Consider the following 21,792-nt stretch of genomic DNA (forward strand, 5'->3'; position numbering starts at 1 on the left):
GACAACCCCACATTTAAGCATCTTTGAATGATGCAACAACTGCACATATCAAGGAGGTGACAACCCCACATTTAAGCATCTTTGAATGATGCAACAACTGCACATATCAAGGAGGTGACAACCCCACATTTAAGCATCTTTGAATGATGCAACAACTGCACATTTGTGTATATTAAGGAGGTGACAACCCCACATTTAAGCGTCTTTGAATGATGCAACAACAGCACATTTGTGTATATTAAGGAGGTGACAACCCCACATTTAAGCATCTTTGAATGATGCAACAACTGCACATATTAAGGAGGTGACAACCCCACATTTAAGCATCTTTGAATGATGCAACAACTGCACATTTGTGTATATTAAGGAGGTGACAACCCCACATTTAAGCATCTTTCAATGATGCAACAACTGCACATTTGTGTATATTAAGGAGGTGACAACCCCACATTTAAGCGTCTTTGAATGATGCAACAACAGCACATTTGTGTATATTAAGGAGGTGACAACCCCACAATTAAGCATCTTTGAATGATGCAACAACTGCACATATCAAGGAGGTGACAACCCCACATTTAAGCATCTTTGAATGATGCAACAACTGCACATTTGTGTATATTAAGGAAATGACAACCCCACATTTAAGCATCTTTGAATGATGCAACAACTGCACATTTGTGCATATTAAGGAGGTGACAACCCCACATTTAAGCGTCTTTGAATGATGCAACAACTGCACATATTAAGGAGGTGACAACCCCACATTTAAGCGTCTTTGAATGATGCAACTGCACATATTAAGGAGGTGACAACCCCACATTGAAGCATCTTTGAATGATACAACAACTGCACATAATAAGGAGGTGACAACCCCACATTTAAGCATCTTTGAATGATGCAACAACTGCACATTTGTGTATTTTAAGGAGGAGACAATCCCACATTTAAGCGTCTTTGAATGATGCAACTGCACATATTAAGGAGGTGACAACCCCACATTTAAGCGTCTTTGAATGATGCAACAACTGCACATTTGTGTATATTAAGGAGGTGACAACCCCACATTTAAGCGTCTTTGAATGATGCAACAACTGCACATTTGTGCATATTAAGGAGGTGACAACCCCACATTGAAGCATCTTTGAATGATGCAACAACTGCACATATTAAGGAGGTGACAACCCCACATTTAAGCATCTTTGAATGATGCAGCAACTGCACATTTGTGCATATTAAGGAGATGACAACCCCACATTTAAGCATCTTTGAATGATGCAACAACTGCACATTTGTGCATATTAAGGAGGTGACAACCCCACATTTAAGCATCTTTGAATGATGCAACAACTGCACATATTAAGGAGGTGACAACCCCACATTTAAGCATCTTTGAATGATGCAACAACTGCACATATTAAGGAGGTGACAACCCCACATTGAAGCATCTTTGAATGATGCAACAACTGCACATATTAAGGAGGTGACAACCCCACATTTAAGCATCTTTGAATGATGCAACAACTGCACATATTAAGGAGGTGACAACCCCACATTTAAGCGTCTTTGAATGATGCAACAACTGCACATATTAAGGAGGTGACAACCCCACATTTAAGCGTCTTTGAATGATGCAACAACTGCACATATTAAGGAGGTGACAACCCCACATTTAAGCGTCTTTGAATGATGCAACAACTGCACATATTAAGGAGGTGACAACCCCACATTTAAGCATCTTTGAATGATGCAACAACTGCACATATTAAGGAGGTGACAACCCCACATTTAAGCGTCTTTGAATGATGCAACAACTGCACATATTAAGGAGGTGACAACCCCACATTTAAGCGTCTTTGAATGATGCAACAACTGCACATTTGTGTATATTAAGGAGGTGACAACCCCACATTTAAGCATCTTTGAATGATGCAACAACTGCACATATTAAGGAGGTGACAACCCCACATTTAAGCATCTTTGAATGATGCAACAACTGCACATATTAAGGAGATGACAACCCCACATTTAAGCATCTTTGAATGATGCAACAACTGCACATTTGTGTATATTAAGGAGGTGACAACCCCACATTTAAGCGTCTTTGAATGATGCAACAACTGCACATATTAAGGAGGTGACAACCCCACATTTAAGCGTCTTTGAATGATGCAACAACTGCACATTTGTGTATATTAAGGAGGTGACAACCCCACATTTAAGCATCTTTGAATGATGCAACAACTGCACATTTGTGTATATTAAGGAGGTGACAACCCCACATTTAAGCATCTTTGAATGATGCAACAACTGCACATATTAAGGAGGTGACAACCCCACATTTAAGCATCTTTGAATGATGCAACAACTGCACATATTAAGGAGGTGACAACCCCACATTTAAGCATCTTTGAATGATGCAACAACTGCACATTTGTGTATATTAAGGAGGTGACAACCCCACATTTAAGCATCTTTGAATGATGCAACAACTGCACATATTAAGGAGGTGACAACCCCACATTTAAGCATCTTTGAATGATGCAACAACTGCACATTTGTGCATATTAAGGAGGTGACAACCCCACATTTAAGCGTCTTTGAATGATGCAACAACTGCACATATTAAGGAGGTGACAACCCCACATTTAAGCGTCTTTGAATGATGCAAGAACTGCACATTTGTGCATATTAATGAGGGGACAACCCCACTCTACATAGGTACGTTGAAACACACAATGTAAGTCATTAATCGAGAAACATCTATTTCATGTTAGGGCTGACAATGTCTGTATAGTGTCTGTATAATCTTACATTAAAATGAAGTATAGTGTAGCATAACTGGTTCTAATATGTCCTGTTTGACTTCATACAATAAGATATTCAGCTATGTATGCACGTATAAGTCATTAAATGTTTGACTTCACAGTCAGGTTGCATCTTTTTTCATACAGATCATGTTGATTTAATTTCCGTTTAGTACTGAGTTTTGATTTCCTGGTATCACCTGTAGAACCATATTTGTCTCGATTTATATCTTGCATGTACATTAGTGCCTTTCAAGGATACTATCAAAGATCATAGTGTCCTTGACAAATGAGACTAAAAATGATGATCCTTCTCAATGGAGTTATTTAGTACACAAAATGGACAACTTCTTTCGAGAGCATCTTCCAAATTCTATTTTAAAATTATTTGTGGACACTGGTCAGGGCAATTTTATTTAGTAAATTATTTGACTTAAATATATTTCTTGCTGAAAAATTAGTTTAAAACTTTTATATTGGTCAAGTTTGATTTGTTCTTGCCAACATTGGAAATCCATGTTGCACTATTTTTGTTCAAATAATTTAAGGAGTGTCGATTTGCAACCAACTTCTTGATTAGCCAGGCCTCACCAAAACCAAAATAAAATAATTTTAAGAGTAATCATGTAATATTGTACCAATAATACTATATTAGAAAAATAGAAGAAATGTAGAAGAAATAGTCATTGGGTTTAATTTTAGCAGATGTTGCATGGATATTCATCACCACAGTGACATGCAGCTTCTAAAGCACATCTACTGCCAATTGCTAAGATTATATTAGTTGTCTTAGAGTATAGCCAAGGTAATAAGCCATATGCCCTTGTCCACAATACACTGGCAATTTCAACCAAACTTAGTATGAAATTCATGGATGGGTTATTATGGCATAATGTGATGTTTGCGATTTTGTGGATGAGTCCTAGGATATATTCTCTTTCGATATACACAAAACATTGGTCATGGTGTGTAAAATCAAATTTTCATTATTAGCCACGTGCTTAGTTGAACAACAGTCAAAATATTGTGTTATTTTGCGACTATGATTACCTTCTACATATGTTCACATCAATGTTGGTTTTGATCTGTGTGCTCTGGGTGGATCAAAACAGTTCTATTTCCAGCATCATTTAGCTTACAATATTTATGGGGCATGATGGATATACTTTGGGGGGGGGGTGCATATGTGTGGTGTCATTTTTGCTCAACACTTGGTGCCCGTGTTGTTTTTAGCTACGCTGTTGACTTTGTCGAGCGGAGCTTATCATATGAGTGATTGTCCGTCGTCGTCCGTGTCAATGTTTTACTTTTACGACTTCTTCTTGAAAACTATAAGCCTGAATGCTTTGACACTTGGTGTATATGTACATTGGGTAGACCTCTCTTAGATTTGTTCATTTCATGATGATATCTTCAATTTTAATTTTCTTCTAATTTTAGTGAATATTTTTGTAATTTTTATTAAAAAGTGATATTTTCGACTTCTTGTTAAAAACCACAAGTTCGATTGCTTTTATATTACATATATAGGTACTACATGTGAACCTCTTTCAGATTTGTTAATTTCGTGGTGATATCTTCAATTATCTAATTTTGATGATTATTTTTGTTATTTTTGGTGAAAAGTGATATTTTTGAATTCTTGTTAAAAACAGCAAGTCTACATATAATTCATTTTCTAATTATATCTTCTGTTCTTTAATTGAAATGTGCATTGGTAACAGCGGAGCTATCTCAGCGACAGGCTGCTTGTTTTAGTCTTGGTTTGGACAAGTCTAGTCTTGCAATGGTTTGTATGGTTATGTATTGAGTGTAACATACCAGGCGTGTTGCCATAGTAACTGGACTTCCTTAGCATTTTCTTGATTGAAAGTGCATAACATAGTTAGATGATCTACCAAGCGTCATCAGCTTGCTTTGATGATGTAACTGAAATACAAACACCTTTGACAAAATTACATTAGTGACGTTCAGATCTTGGTCCCAAAACTTGCCACATGTCGAACCGAAATCACGCCCTTTTAGAGAACATATACTGAATCATATTACCGGTAGTATGACATGCCAATGGAGGAAGGTGCTGCTGTATCTGGTCCGATGGTAGTAATGAATCAAATGAATGCAAACTATCATAGCAACGCATATTTATGTGCTCCTGCAACCAGTTTCTTTTTGCAATGCTTATTTTGAATACTTTTTTGCCATTCATGTGCACGTCCTCATGGATAAATGAGCCGAGCATGAGCCAAGTGGATTCCAATGAGGACCCGACTATTTTTTCTTACCTTGTTGCATGTGTCTGATTGGTTGAGTACAAGTTAAATACTCGATGTATGATTGGTTGAATACAAGTTTGCTACTCCATGTATGATTGGTTGAATACAAGTTAACTACTCAATGTATGATTGGTTGAATACAGGTTTGCTACTCAATGTATGATTGGTTGAATACAAGTTAACTACTCAATGTATGATTGGTTGAATACAAGTTAACTACTCAATGTATGATTGGTTGAATACAAGTTAAATACTCAATGTATGATTGGTTGAATACAGTTAACTACTCAACTATTATGACCCCATTTCTAACTAGCTAGTTTGTTTCTGGGCGACACATTGTGGATGTGCAATGTGGAGTCATTACAATACAGATCAGGAAGAAGAATTTAATATTTAACTTTCCTAATATCACTTTAGTCATACCTCAAACTTTAAAGTATATATCAATAACTGTTGAATTTTTGCTGCTAAAATGTTTGCGATTTCATAATTGGAAGAGTTTTTGCGAAGGAAAAAGTGTAGAGAGCACTGTGAAATCTTCACTGCTATTATGCTATTATGAATTTCTTGTAAACTAACAATGCATTTGCATGTATTTGCATGTATTGTATGTCATATTGGACCCATATCAAACATGGTGTGATGTAATGACCACTGCCTGTTGTCTTTCACTGATTATATGCTTACCCATTAATCCATTTTCACTTTCGTAAAAACAAAACAAAAAAACAGTACATCTCTTTTTGTGAAAAACATAAAAATACTTATTTTAACCATTCAAAACTTATCTTTTGTAATCATTGAAATGTTTTCAAACAATTTGAAGTATTTACATTAAATAAGTAGATTGAAATCACCTCATTCTATAAGTTAAAGTTCATATTGCTAAGTTAGTTGAGATGTGGGCCATACCCCTTTATATAACCGTGTTTTCCATTTTATAGCTTATTACAGTTCATACATGTATCTCTTCACATTGTGGAAAGGAGTGAGGGGAGGGGAGGGGGCTGCACCCTTCATAATAAAAAAATTATTAAGGCTCAATAGGTGATATCTCAGTTTGGCTGATTAATATTTCAACTTATTTTCTTTTTATTGTGACATGTACATTGTAATGTTGAACTTGATAACTTGATATAGTTTATCTTATCTGAATTAATCACAGTGACATACTAGTAGTGTTATATATTGTGGTTTTTGTCCCCATTCTAGTGGTGGAATCAGATTACAATGTATTAGGCCATGTTTATCTTATGAAGTACACATACCTGAAGTGTTAGATAATGTAAACCATTATTAGATACATTCCACACTGTACCCTTGACACACACACACACACACACACACACACACACACACACACACACACACATACAGTTCAGTGATGTTCTAGTAATCTACATAATGGATTACATTGTGAACTCATTGACATTTAAGCTAGCGAGAAGGGTTTGATGACGTTTTTGAATAAAGCATTCTCTGTCTGTTGTTTATTAAATTCAGCCTATATAATATAATAATAATAATGAATTTATTGCATTCTTAGTCTTTAGAAATAGTTTCCATTGGTTGACAGCAATAAAATGTTAGTAATAAAGTACAATACATATAAAATTAAAGTAAAAGTAAAATGTCAGTTATTGTTATTTCTGATTTCAAATATTTTGTATAAGTATTCACCAACTTGTCTTATTAGTACGTCTTCTCTAGAACTTGTAATATATTTAAATATCTGGTCATCAGATTTCAATTCTTCTGTAATATTGATATTATTAAATAACTTTTGTCTTTCTGTTTGGTACCTAAGACATTACATGAAAAATGTTCTTCATTTTTCAATTTCGATCTGGGAACATTGTTTACAGATTCAAAAGTGTATGAGTCTTTAAACTTTATATACATTCTCAATTTTCTATTATCATTTGTTACACTCAACGTCAAGAACTCTACATACCTTTGTTGGATTTTTGTTTGTTTGTTTTTTTTTATTTTACTGGTACTGTGTGGTAATTTTTTAGGTATGACAGACGAGTACAAGTTTGTAGTATGTTTTTTACTGATGTAAACCAATGTAAATTTTGTTGCTTTTGTTCTTCAAAGGCTTGTTTTGTAATATATTGCTCAATCTGATTAAAATCTGATGTAGTGTACAGGCTTTAATTATTTTGGCTATAAACTTATTTTAATTTTATTTTTTATTACTTTTGTTATTAATGCCCTTTTATTTTATTTTATTTTATTTTATTTTATTTTATTTTATTTTATTTTATTTTATTTTATTTTATTTTATTTTATTTTATTATTTTACTTTGATTTTGATTTTGTGATTTTTTTTAAATTCCGCCCTACCTACATCTGAGCCGATGCCTATGTAACGAGATTTCAACGAGACCCACTATCGACGATTTTAGTCAACGAATCACATACCTCCTTCTATAGCGCACATGATGACGTCACCGGGCGGAGTCGGGTGGCAAACACACTCAAATAAAATGGCGGAATTATACCGACGTCAGCGACCGAGAATAACACGGCTTTTCGGTAAGTTTATCATTGTCATATGCAACGAAAGTCATTTTTATGTTAATATTGTGGCTCGAATGGTTCGACTTTAGATTGTTATTTTGCATAGTTATTCTGGGAGTGACGATTTTGTTTCCGCCGTTTCGACCGAACACCAGTGTCTTTTTCCAGTCGCCTGCCCTGGAGACGGGTGATGTTTTGTTGAAGATCGGGCCAACATCGTCTACGGTATTGAAACCGTAGCTGTAAATATTCATCAAATTGTATCATCATTTTGTACATTATACATTAACTCTTTATTAAAGTAATTGAGCTGATTTGGACTGGAATAAAATATTTTTTATTGGAACACATCGCAATTGATCAGGAAATATTTTTTTGCTCCAATTTTATGCGTCGATGCCGTGGGCCGGTGACTGTTATACAATTTAAAATCAGTTTGCATTGTTTACTATAGCTGTTTACAGTGTTCTAATCATTACGATTTACTTATTTTTTTGCTTCCATTCTAGATAATTATGCTCAGTGATGTAAAATTGAAGCGATGACTGAATGAACGAACCTTGGTTGGCGAAGATGTATCTGGAAGTGTACACATTTGTTGGAAGTGAAAAAAATATTCAATGTAATGACAAAAATTGTAAAATGCTGTGGAATTTCTTTTGCAAATAAAAATATACTAGCAATTTTCTATTAATGGTTTATTCAAGTGGGCAAAATATAATGTACAGAAAGATTGCCCGTAGAGTATCGCTACACTGAAAAGTAAGCAACCGACTGCCTGTATAAAAGGGGGGGGGGCCTGTGATTGGCTGTTACTTATGCGAGATTTGAACGGGACTTACATAGGCGTCGAATCAGATGTAGGTAGGGCAGAATTAAAAAAAAATCACAAAATCAAAATCAAAGTAAAATAATAAAATAAAAAGGCATTAATAACAAAAGTAATAAAAAATAAAATTAAAATAAGTTTATAGCCACAATAATTAAAGCCCGTACACTACATCAGATTTTAATCAGATTGTATATTACTGTCTGGTAAGGCACTAATACGATACCAGTATTTAATAAGATTGTATATTACTGTCTGGTAAGGCACTAATACGATACCAGTATTTAATAAGATTGTATATTACTGTCTGGTAAGGCACTAATACGATACCAGTATTTAATAAGATTGTATATTACTGTCTGGTAAGGCACTAATACGATACCAGTATTTAATAAGATTGTATATTACTGTCTGGTAAGGCACTAATACGATACCAGTATTTAATAAGATTGTATATTACTGTCTGGTAAGGCACTAATACGATACCAGTATTTAATCAGATTGTATATTACTGTCTGGTAAGGCACTAATACGATACCAGTATTTAATAAGATTGTATATTACTGTCTGGTAAGGCACTAATACGATACCAGTATTTAATAAGATTGTATATTACTGTCTGGTAAGGCACTAATACGATACCAGTATTTAATAAGATTGTATATTACTGTCTGGTAAGGCACTAATACGATACCAGTATTTAATAAGATTGTATATTACTGTCTGGTAAGGCACTAATACGATACCAGTATTTAATAAGATTGTATATTACTGTCTGGTAAGGCACTAATACGATACCAGTATTTAATCAGATTGTATATTACTGTCTGGTAAGGCACTAATACGATACCAGTATTTAATAAGATTTTTCTGAATATCTGTAAGTAATGGGAATTTACCAAGTTCAGCTCTGCATGCTGCATTTGAGGAGAATTTATTCATTTGCAGAACTTCAAATGTACCTATATGATTCAAAAGCCTGAGTATAAAAAGACAAGTTTGCACAAACTGTACAGTCATTGTTTACATAATTACCACCTGACAAACAAAATTGTGAACCATCTAAAAATGACTAAATCCACGATTGCGAGAGCACACTGTGGAATTAGTGCTTGAAATTTGCGCCATGCATTGTTCGTAATCAAATTCATTGAAATGTGTCCCGATCATCGAAAGACATTTTTTTCCAATTTTAATGCATGTTTGTTTTTTGTAACCTAATTATTTCATACTTTAACAGAAGTATTATTCTGTAACAAAGAATTTTCTCAAAAACGCCAAGACATATTATCTTGTATTAAATTCACTTCACATTGGAGCTCTTTCTAGCACCTCCAGTGAAAATATTTTTGCAGAAACTAGACACTAAGATAAAACGGAACTGACTTAGGCGCTGAGCAGAAACAAATCACTTTTTTGGGAGCCTTGGGTATTTATTTTTCATGTTAGATAACAATAGGCACTTTGCTCACTCGATGCATATCATGTTAAACTTACCAGAGGTATGTCATAACATGCATGTTTTAATGTACTACAAAGATTTGAATTTATTGCCCATTCTCCAACAACTAAAAATTTGTAAGCTATGACTGGTGGTGAATGAAGAAATGCAGCTTGGTTTTTATTTGCTTTCAGTTTATTGTTCTTTCAAAATTATCAATTTATCTTGTGATGAAATAGCTACATTTTTCAGCTGGCATTGGTTATCAAAGACTGTGGTAATTTTGTCCCTTGTCTTATAGCCACACCAAACTTTAGACAGACCAATCAGAGGGCAGCTTGGCGTTTTCTTCTTCTACACCATTCTTTAGCCAACACTAAACTTGTGTTGATTATTTCTCTTGCCTCATAGCCACCCCCAGAGACATATGTTGATTTTGTCTTTTGTCATATATCCTCACGATTCTTTAGCCATCCCTAGGGACTCAGAATTAATGTGAAGCTACTTACAAGATTTAACGCCCTAAGACCTAATAGTCAGACCAATCAGAGAGCAGCTTATTTGCTGCACATGCTAGTACCGGTACATAAATAACTAAATGTGATAATACCCAGGGGTTGACCATTATAACCTTGGGGGGCGGACAAAATTTAAAAAAAATCATTTGCACAGTGAAAATTACTGAAAAAAACCTCACTTTGGAGGAGAGTGAAAAAGACAAAATAATCTTACAGAAAATGTAACTCTAGTAACCGAAAACAATTTTTTTCTATCATCTTCCCTAATTTCGCTCATGGTCAACCCCTCAAATCAACCACTGTTTTGTATTTCCTCAACAAAACATAGTGTTTCAATGCCTTATAATATTGCTGAAAATTACACTGAATATTAGAAAGATTTTGTACAATTGTCTTCTTGTTCATGGAGATCACTGTTATCTTGGGTATAACAATTGTTTAAAATCAATGTTAATGGATTAATACTTGCTCTATTACTACAAACTACTGTGCTATATGCCTTGATGGGCATTCGTGAGCAATGGGTGAAGATTAATTGTTACTGTTGTCAGTAGAAGGGTGATCTGAGGACAAACACTAGGTTCTCATGACCTAAGTCTGTGTCTGTATAATTTTCTGATCCATGTTTAAAACATCAAATTACTGATTCTTATGCAAGGTGTTATCCAGACATCCTTTCCAATTATTGCCATTAATTTAAAAAAAAAAGGAGCGAATGTTTTGACTGTTTGAAATTAGAAATTAGCTGTGTAATTAGTAGCTAAGTAGATGCATTGTCCTAGCAACGTTTGTCATTGAGTTCCGAAAATACATTGAACTCATTGACGCATCTAAATATATGCATTGTCTATCAGTAATTCATTCCTTGGTTACTTACTGAATCGTTAAATCAGAATCATTTGCAGATAATTCTCAAAGATATATTTATATGTTGCTATAGGCCAGGTATGATATCTCTAGCATACCTTAAGTATTTCAGTTCTTAGCAACAGTTGTTGCTGGGGTATATAGGTGTAATTATTACCATTTATGAATGGATGGGTCAAGGTGCTCCTAAAACAACTCCTGTTAGCTAGTCTGTCACTGTTGCAGACATAAATAGTATTAATAATTAGACCACAAATACAGGATTATTATTTATCTTTCTTTTAGTAGGTATTTTTTCAATGTTTTTTTTCTGTTTTTGTAGATGAGTTTATATTTATTCTTTCCTTTTTAGTGTATTAATACTTTTACTATTATCTGTAACCATCACCATTCTCTCCGGGGAGTGAGTATGTGTTAATAAATAAATAAATTCAAATAAATAAACTCAATAATAATAATAATTCTGGAGCTTGCACATGTTAGTAGTTCTAACATTTAGGTGAAAAAAAGTTTAATTTCATAAAAATATAATTTAGCCTTATTAAATTTAGGTCTATCTGTCTGTCTACCTATCTGTTGGATTAGACAGATTTTATGTGTTGTTATAAAGATGCTTTTGTTGGTAATTTCTGTGAGTTATAACAGGTTTTAACATGCCCCCATGGCACTTGATGGCTGTGTGTATGTAATTAAACTAAAATGCTAAGTTACGTCTAAAGTAAACAGTATTATTTCGAGTCATGGTGTGGTTGAAGCTGGCTATAGAGGAGGGCGTTGAATACAGTGTGTAGGTCAGATTACTGTCCACTGAGCTACAATGTTGAAAGAGGGCAAACAAGGTAAAGCTAACTGTTGTGCCTCAGCAGGCTGCCATCTTACATTTTATGTTAATGAGGTGTCATGTGACTTTATGAATTGTTGCCAGTGCAGTGAGGCCATCCTTATTGTTGCTTGTAGTAGTCGTTATGCTACCATGAAAATGCAGATGCCTTCAGTCTGAAGATAAGGACTCTGGAACAGAGATGGACATTTAATCTCTAGACAGATCTGCAGTTTTTTATTTTCAAAAGACAATTCAACTAAACAACAGTATTTTCAGTACTGTTTTATTATTTTTTTCCTTGCAATTAATTCTACATATCGAAAACTTGGGTGCTGTTGTCGCATTCAATTTACAAGACACTGCTCAGGAGACCCATAGAGGGTGTGTGTGTCTGTCTATGGTGTACCAGCTGAACTTGCCATTCCACAACCAAAGGGTTTATTGATTTACTACACCAGTATTCTATCAATTTACAAAGGTAGGACATCAACACTTGTGTTATTTCCCAGCCAGTCGACATGGGTCAGTGTAATTTTTTATTGCATGCTGTTTTGCCGAAAGTTAATTTATTCCCTCCTGTTGTCAATTGTCGTGGTTAAAGAACAATGGTGCCTGGTGAGTGCCTAAATGCAAGGTTCCTTTTCAGTTTGTGCAGGTCAGTTTTCTCTTCCTTTCACTGTTAATACTTTTCTAGGGTATTGATCACCAGTGTTTTCCTATGGCATTGTTGTGTTTGTATACACACAAGTTATTCAGTGGTAGCCGCCTTTCTTCAATCTTACGGCCTTTCCCAATTTGTCAAACCCTTGTTCACTCACAGAATTTTTAACTGGATGAAAAGAAGACTTATTTGACTTTGATTTGCTAATCGCCATGACAGCAAAAAGTGTAATATTTTATGACGACAAAACCTGCGCTGTTACGGTTTCCAAAATGTCTGCCAGCAGTGCATAGAAATTCCTTACTTGTAATGCAAATAGTACTAGATTGTACAAGACTCTTGTGGATGCCCTTTCTAAACACCCTAATAGAAATCACTGAAATTAAACTAGCATTTTTTGCAAATCTAAACTGTCAATCCAGTACATAATTTTTTCTCTTACACCCTTTGCTATTGAGTGAATTTATTCCCTCCAAAACAGTGCTCTGTGTGCAAATCCCCACCACTGACTCAAAAATGGCGGACATGCCGTAATATAGTAGCATTGCATGACCTTATTAGTAAACAGAAAGTAGCTAAGTTTAACCCTTCATATCAGTCTTTATTTACTTTGACCATAAATTATGTCTAGTGTCAGTGACTTGTATAAATTTGTATTTGAGCTCTGTGTTTTGGCAATCTGTGGTGTAAATAATGCACAGATGTCTAGTCTGTTTAACTGGGCTATGTATACAATATAATCCATGGAGGTCAGCATGTATTATGTTTATATCATCTCTTGAAAATGCAAAATTACTCTTTTGAATGTATATATTTTTATATCAGTTTGTCTAGTTTATTATTGGTGTGTGACATACATATACATGACAATAGAATATTAATTTGTATTCTTGAGGTAGTGTGTTTGTTGCATTAGTAACGCTTTGTTTGTATGCAGCTACATTTATCAACTAGCAAGTATCTGTTATTTGTTTCTGTCTTGTAGAATTTTAAATATTTTGAGTGCAATGTTTTGATACATAAAATATTAATGTTTAGATTTTGTAAAAATTATATTTAACCATTAATTTAAATCATAACAGAAAGTCTATTATTTCTTTTAAAAATATTGACTTGATACCTGGCCATTATAGCTAAACACAGTTGAGAATGAATTTGTGTTATTTATTATAAATAAGACAGGGAATTATAATTTGAGTGTCTGTCTATTGATTCAATTTCTGGTGATATAATCCAGTATTTAGCCATCACTTGAGGCCGTCCTACTCCTATAAATCATCATTCCAGCATGTCTTGACGTGTCTGGGTTCATTTTGATGAAAACTTGCATGGAAATCATTCGTCTATGACCACATACAATCGTTCAGACGGCTAGACTTTATTACTGTTTTTTTTTGTATGTGTACATGTATGCTGCATATTTAATGTTAAGACAGTAATAACACATTGTGGGGACTTGTAAATTGCATTGCATATTTTTACCTCAAGTAACCTGAATACATCTGTTTTATACACCCACACCAGTATTGAATCTACCCTGCAATTTCTCTAAATGGATATTTTGAATCCATCTCCTACATCTCATAAGCTGCTTTAAAAAAATTAAAAATTGTAACGGTCTTTTGTGCCCCCTCCATAGCTGTGTTTGAACCCGTTTATGGAATATTGATTGATATCATACAGTTTTTCTTTCCATTTCAGTCATGATTTGTTGCTTAATAAAACCTCCCTCTTTGAGCTGTTTGTTATTCTGTCTATTTCCTTACGTCTGAGTTGCCTACAACATAATATTCATTAACAAACTAAGATTTTATTTCTACTGGCATTTATTATCACTTATTGGCTATAATCAGGTGCTGAAATTAAAGCAGATGAAGAAAGAAAGTGCTTATTTTTGCAAAAATGTGCATTTGCTCCTAACTTGTTCCAAAAAAATAGAAATGCATTTTTGGCTCATCAATATGGGTGGTTTTTAAAAACACTAAATGCGACAAAAATGGCAACAACAGTAATTCAGTTCAGTATCAGAAAGAATCTTCTTTATTAAATTGAACTGAATTCTAATAATACTTTATTAATAATTTTATTTTCTTCTTTACCTGTAAATTGTTATTTTTAAAGAAACATATCTGTTAAATAATGATGCAGTTATTGAGACTTTGCATCAACAATTAAAAAATATGGAAATTATAATATAAATGAATGACACATACATGTAATATAAACCATGCACAACACTATATGCATGTGTGTGTGTGTGTGTGTGTGTCCTATGGTCATACTGAAGTACTTCTGGTGTGTGTCCTATGGTCATACTGAAGTACTTCTGGTGTGTGTCCTATGGTCATACTGAAGTACTTCTGGTGTGTGTCCTATGGTCATACTGAAGTACTTCTGGTGTGTGTCCTATGGTCATACTGAAGTACTTCTGGTGTGTGTCCTATGGTCATACTGAAGTACTTCTGGTGTGTGTCCTATGGTCATACTGAAGTACTTCTGGTGTGTGTCCTATGGTCATACTGAAGTACTTCTGGTGTGTGTCCTATGGTCATACTGAAGTACTTCTGGTGTGTGTCCTATGGTCATACTGATGTACTTCTGGTGTGTGTCCTATGGTCATACTGAAGTACTTCTGGTGTGTGTCCTATGGTCATACTGAAGTACTTCTGGTGTGTGTCCTATGGTCATACTGAAGTACTTCTGGTGTGTGTCCTATGGTCATACTGAAGTACTTCTGGTGTGTGTCCTATGGTCATACTGAAGTACTTCTGGTGTGTGTCCTATGGTCATACTGAAGTACTTCTGGTGTGTGTCCTATGGTCATACTGAAGTACTTCTGGTGTGTGTCCTATGGTCATACTGAAGTACTTCTGGTGTGTGTCCTATGGTCATACTGAAGTACTTCTGGTGTGTGTCCTATGGTCATACTGAAGTACTTCTGGTGTGTGTCCTATGGTCATACTGAAGTACTTCTGGTGTGTGTCCTATGGTCATACTGAAGTACTTCTGGTGTGTGTCCTATGGTCATACTGAAGTACTTCTGGTGAGTGTCCTATGGTCATACTGATGTACTTCTGGTGTGTGTCCTATGGTCATACTGAAGTACTTCTGGTGTGTGTCCTATGGTCATACTGAAGTACTTCTGGTGTGTGTCCTATGGTCATACTGAAGTACTTCTGGTGTGTGTCCTATGGTCATACTGAAGTACTTCTGGTGTGTGTCCTATGGTCATACTGAAGTACTTCTGGTGTGTGTCCTATGGTCATACTGAAGTACTTCTGGTGTGTGTCCTATGGTCATACTGAAGTACTTCTGGTGTGTGTCCTATGGTCATACTGAAGTACTTCTGGTGTGTGTCCTATGGTCATACTGATGTACTTCTGGTGTGTGTCCTATGGTCATACTGAAGTACTTCTGGTGTGTGTCCTATGGTCATACTGAAGTACTTCTGGTGTGTGTCCTATGGTCATACTGAAGTACTTCTGGTGTGTGTTCTATGGTCATACTGAAGTACTTCTGGTGTGTGTCCTATGGTCATACTGAAGTACTTCTGGTGTGTGTCCTATGGTCATACTGAAGTACTTCTGGTGTGTGTCCTATGGTCATACTGAAGTACTTCTGGTGTGTGTCCTATGGTCATACTGAAGTACTTCTGGTGTGTGTCCTATGGTCATACTGAAGTACTTCTGGTGTGTGTCCTATGGTCATACTGAAGTACTTCTGGTGTGTGTCCTATGGTCATACTGATGTACTTCTGGTGTGTGTCCTATGGTCATACTGAAGTACTTCTGGTGTGTGTCCTATGGTCATACTGAAGTACTTCTGGTGTGTGTCCTATGGTCATACTGAAGTACTTCTGGTGTGTGTCCTATGGTCATACTGAAGTACTTCTGGTGTGTGTCCTATGGTCATACTGAAGTACTTCTGGTGTGTGTCCTATGGTCATACTGAAGTACTTCTGGTGTGTGTCCTATGGTCATACTGATGTACTTCTGGTGTGTGTCCTATGGTCATACTGAAGTACTTCTGGTGTGTGTCCTATGGTCATACTGAAGTACTTCTGGTGTGTGTCCTATGGTCATACTGAAGTACTTCTGGTGTGTGTCCTATGGTCATACTGAAGTACTTCTGGTGTGTGTCCTATGGTCATACTGAAGTACTTCTGGTGTGTGTCCTATGGTCATACTGAAGTACTTCTGGTGTGTGTCCTATGGTCATACTGAAGTACTTCTGGTGTGTGTCCTATGGTCATACTGAAGTACTTCTGGTGTGTGTCCTATGGTCATACTGAAGTACTTCTGGTGTGTATCCTATGGTCATACTGATGTACTTCTGGTGTGTGTCCTATGGTCATACTGAAGTACTTCTGGTGTGTGTCTTATGGTCATACTGAAGTACTTCTGGTGTGTGTCCTATGGTCATACTGATGTACTTCTGGTGTGTGTCCTATGGTCATACTGAAGTACTTCTGGTACCCTGCATATTCTGCAAAGGTGTATCTAATTATCTGGTTATATTATAGATAAAATTATGAATAAACAGTAGCCAGTTTGGCTTATGCTGGCGTTCTTGTTATATGCACATGATAAAATTGCTTGAATCCACAGACCACTTCAATCTTTATTTACACTAACCTCTTCAAAATGACTATAATTGCCATGGAAATATTTCCATGTCATGCAGTTGATTATTGTATAAGAGAGTATTAACCCTTCTGAAAATTGTCATTCACCTTCTGTTGCCTGTCTCATTCATCAATTTTTAATGTTAATAATTATATTTAAAATAAACCACCAACCTGTCAGCCACTATAGATTATTATAATATTGTTATATTGAGTGGAACAGTAATGCCATGAAAAAAAAATATCTTGTTTCTGTCTGCCTGTTGAAAAAAATGTTTTGGAAAATTTGTTTTGGTTGATAAACAAAAAATATCAGTGTTATTTTTCGTCTCGCCTCTAATGGCAACAAGTTGAGTGTAATCTGCAGTGAAATTGCATCCATTTCAATCAGAAATTTAGTGTTTCTCTTGTGCTAGTTGCATCTCTGGCAACCCATATTGGAAAAAAAATTATGATTATACTAGAAACAATTGTGCTGGCATGATAGTGAATTGACACAAATACTGTGAACTAAGGGGTTCACCATTAAAAACACAAGGTGGGGGTAATTGTAGTTTAGAAAATAAAAATCTGCACTGAAAATTTAAAAAAAAAATTGTACTGAGAAAATTAATAAAAATTACTAAATTGATTTAAAATTATATATTGAATGTAAACTACTGTTTCTTTGAATCTTACTTGGTATTATCATCTCTTGTACAATTATATCATTCAGGATACTTTAGTTTGGAGTCTTACGGATATCAGAGTTACTATAAACAATTATGTGAACAATTCTTCAAGAAATATTTTAACAAATCACCAAACAAGATATGTTTTGACATTTTGAACGGTTGTTAACCAATGATGTTGAGCTTCTTACAAGTTACAACTACCAATCAGATTACAAAGTTTCTTATTACATTCTATAATCCTTTGTTTTTCATGGTGCCTGAATTGTTATAAAAAAAATTCAAATTCAAATTTTTTGATTGTAGAATTAAAGCTGTCTATAGAGCTCTTATTAATTTCAAACAGAAATAATTGTGAAACAAAACACTCAAAGATGAAACTAGTTTTATTCTTTATTAGTAATGTGAAACATCAAGGTGGATTGATAACACCTAAATGAGGCCATTTCCTGTCTGATGGGTAGTAGGCCCAACTAGTAGAATGGTTATGGTTCTAAGAAGATGTTAAAATTGAATACACAGCCTTAGAGAGGTCTCTCTTCATTTGTCGTTAGTAACCTGAATATTAGACGTTGGTGAGAAAGTAATGTGTGGTGCTATCAATGTTGCTTGGCATTGATTCTTTGTGTTAGTCTGTAGTGGATTGCAGCAAAGTAGATTGGTATGTGGCGAGATAAGGTTGAATATCCATCTTATCAGATTTTGATAAATTGTAGCTGGTACTGATCTTAGCTTTCTAGACCACCTTCAAAAGTATACTTATTGACAAGCAAAATGCAGAAGCCTCCCCTCTCCCTGCTTCAGATTTCAAATGGTTCACTCCTTTGGCCATTCAGAACACCCCTAAAGTTTCAAATGGTTCACTCTCTTAGCTCCTGCTCAATAAGAACACCCTAAAGTTTCAAATGCTTTACTTTCTTGGCTATTCAGGGCATCTCCAAAGTTTCAAAAGGTTCACTCCCTTGACCTTTACAATCCCGAAAGTCTTGAATGGTTCACTCCCGTGGCCAATCAGGAACCCCCCTAAAGTTTCAAATGGTTCACTCCCTTGACCATTACACCATCCAAAGTCTTAAATGGTTCACTCCCGTGGCCAATCAGGAAACCCTCCTAAAGTTTCAAATGGTTCACTACCATTACAACCCCAAAATCTCAAATGTTTTACCCTCTCGGTCAATCGGACACCCCATTAGCCATTGAAGGACCCTTCACACTTCAAAATGGTTTGTTCCCATGTTTATAAATCCCAGATCAACATTAGGATTTATTAATATTCATGATATTGTGCATTTTAACCAGAAATGTGGTGTAAAATGTTATACTCCTGTAAACATTGGTGAACTAACAATGATTGGAATGTCAGATTTCAGTACCATAACCTTATTAACTCTGTATGTCTAGGCAAGGAATATTCTACCCCCTACCCTGTACTGTTACTGCCTGACTGATGACCACACAGGGTTACAGGGAAGCTTTGTGTATTAACATTTATTGCGTCTACGTCCCTTGTTGTTCATAATTAGGGTTAATTTTATAATAGCTGTGTGTTACGAGTGATGCCCCTTGAAGTGGAATGGGTGTGCCACGACTACTTTGTCCAACTCTGCCATCGTTTTGTCGACTATTGTTTGGGGAATCTAGAAATAAGTGTGGTCATAGGTTGTTGTCGTTGAGTTACCATAGCAGTAGAGTACACATAGAGGTAAACCATTAGTGCAGTTCTTTTGCTTGGCACACCTTTCTCATGGGGCAAGGTATAAGAGGTCACACTGAATAACATTTAAGGCCAAGTAAAATAAATTCTGTGTTTCTTGTAATCTTACCAATCCATTTTTGAAGAAAATCAAAAAAATGATTTTATGCAAATCTGCTCAAAATTATTTATTTCTATGCAATATGTTGTATTTGTTTTGTTTCATTTACATTATATGTAGTGAATGACTAGCACCTGGTTGTATAAGGGAAATGTATGGCAACTTAGATGTCATTCTTCATGTGTAGTTTAAGCTTGATTAAATAATGACAAAAATAAAAAATGAAATAGAATGAAAATCCTTGCCTACCTACCCAGTGTCACCGGAAACACCAAATTTGTTATACTTAGCTAATGAGGGACTAATGGTTCAATTTCTGACTGTTGACTGACTATTAAAGTTAGAATCTTAGTACACTCTTCTGAGCTGAATGAATATGAATGTTAGGTTACTTACGTACAAGGAGTGACCCAGGTTTAGAATAGTGAAGACTTGCAGTGTAGCTTGGGTCACAATGTTCACAGATGATTCATATTATTTTACAGAACTATTTTGTGAATAGCAGTCTTTAAAGAGAGTTCTTCAAAATATTGGTTTTTTATAGAAAATTTCAAATTAAAGTACTGTGTTTGTTCATGATATAGCAAGATGGTATGACCTATCACTCAGTGCATAGGTCAGAGGTTATTACACTCAATTATTCCTCAGCTTCTGAGAGCGAGGTTATTTGTAGATATGCTGGCGATCGCCTCTGTGTTTCCGGAAGTACTATGGGGGATTGCATGATGGGAGTGGAAAGTCTTTTGATCGTAAAATAATTTTAGAAAAGTAAAAACTAGAGTGACTGGTGAGTGAGTGAAATGAAGGTTGGTTTTAAATATTGATGAAATAAAGAAAGGAAACTGAAGTGGTATGAAAGGGCAGTAAATGTAGCCAGAATGCAAGGTCAGGATCCGGGGTCAAAATACGTCACAATACATTCATCAAGACGGTTGCAAAGTGTCGGGTTCGGGTTTTGAGTTTCATACTTAGACACACACCGTGTCTGAGATCACCATCTACGACGACATTTACCAGTTACGCAGACTTCAAAATACTTTATATGCGCTGCTGATACGGACTAATTGCCTACAACAGGTTTACATACACTGTATTCTAACGCCCGTCGTTACTCATATATACATATCCCACAATGCAACGCGGTAATGGCATCATTGTAAAGTGTCCCCATAACCACGAATTAGGTCACGCTCAGATTGACACCATACAATTAAAGGTTGACAATCGAAAGAAAGGAAGGTGGATATTGAATAGCATATATATAAACACAACTTTGTAAAACAAATCTAAAGAAGAAGTTAAGGAAAAAATATATTAATAAAAACATATCCCTTGAAACATACTTGAAAATGTCAAAGCAAAAAAATATATATAATGTAGCCCATAACTAGGTGCAGGATAAAATAATTTGCACAAGTCTACCCTCCAGAGTTTTTAATGGTCAAGCCCTCAGTCATTTTATTAGCTCCGCTGTCAACAAAGTCAACGACGTGGAGCTCTTCATTCCTCAGCTCCTGAGAGCGAGGTTATTTGTAGATATGCTGGCGATCGCTTCTGTGGAAGTACTATGGGGGATTGCATGATGGGAGTGGAACGTCTTTTGACTCCTCAGCTCCTGAGAGCGAGGTTATTTGTAGATACTAGTATTTTGGCGATCGTCGCTGTGTCTGCGGAAGTACTATGGAAGATTGCATGATGGGAGTGAAAAATCTTTTGATCAGTAAAATAATTTTAGAAAAGTGAAAACTAAAGTGACTGTGAAATAAAGGTGGGTTTTAAATATTAAATATCAAATATCATGACATTTGGATGTAATAATGAAAGGAAATTGAACTGGTATGAAAGGGCAGTACATGTAGCCGGATTCCAACTCCAACCAATTCCAACTACATCACTGGAATATCACTTGCTGTTTATCATCCATATTTTGATATC

At 35.4% G+C, this 21,792-nt stretch overlaps 1 protein-coding gene and 1 long non-coding RNA gene across 6 annotated transcripts in view; both read left to right on the plus strand.

The window, feature by feature from the left end:
* Window positions 1–21,792, plus strand: part of LOC102810041 (uncharacterized) — a 102,786-nt gene that overhangs the window by 22,587 nt on the left and 58,407 nt on the right. Inside the window, exon 1 of one of the 5 annotated variants that reach the window (XM_085502532.1) lies at window positions 12,197–12,565. The exons of the other annotated variants lie outside the window; for them this stretch is intronic. The gene's annotated coding sequence lies outside the window, so the exon portion shown is untranslated. Of the gene's footprint in view, window positions 1–12,196; window positions 12,566–21,792 lie in introns of those variants that run through there. 5 annotated transcript variants of the gene reach the window in all.
* Window positions 7,429–8,244, plus strand: LOC146739831 (uncharacterized). Its single transcript, XR_014930223.1, has 2 exons — window positions 7,429–7,624; window positions 8,119–8,244. It is a non-coding gene; the product is annotated as an uncharacterized LOC146739831 (long non-coding RNA).

This window comes from Saccoglossus kowalevskii, chromosome 8 (assembly GCF_978046115.1).
Source record: "Saccoglossus kowalevskii chromosome 8, keSacKowa6.1, whole genome shotgun sequence".
Classification (NCBI taxonomy): Eukaryota; Metazoa; Hemichordata; class Enteropneusta; family Harrimaniidae; genus Saccoglossus; species Saccoglossus kowalevskii.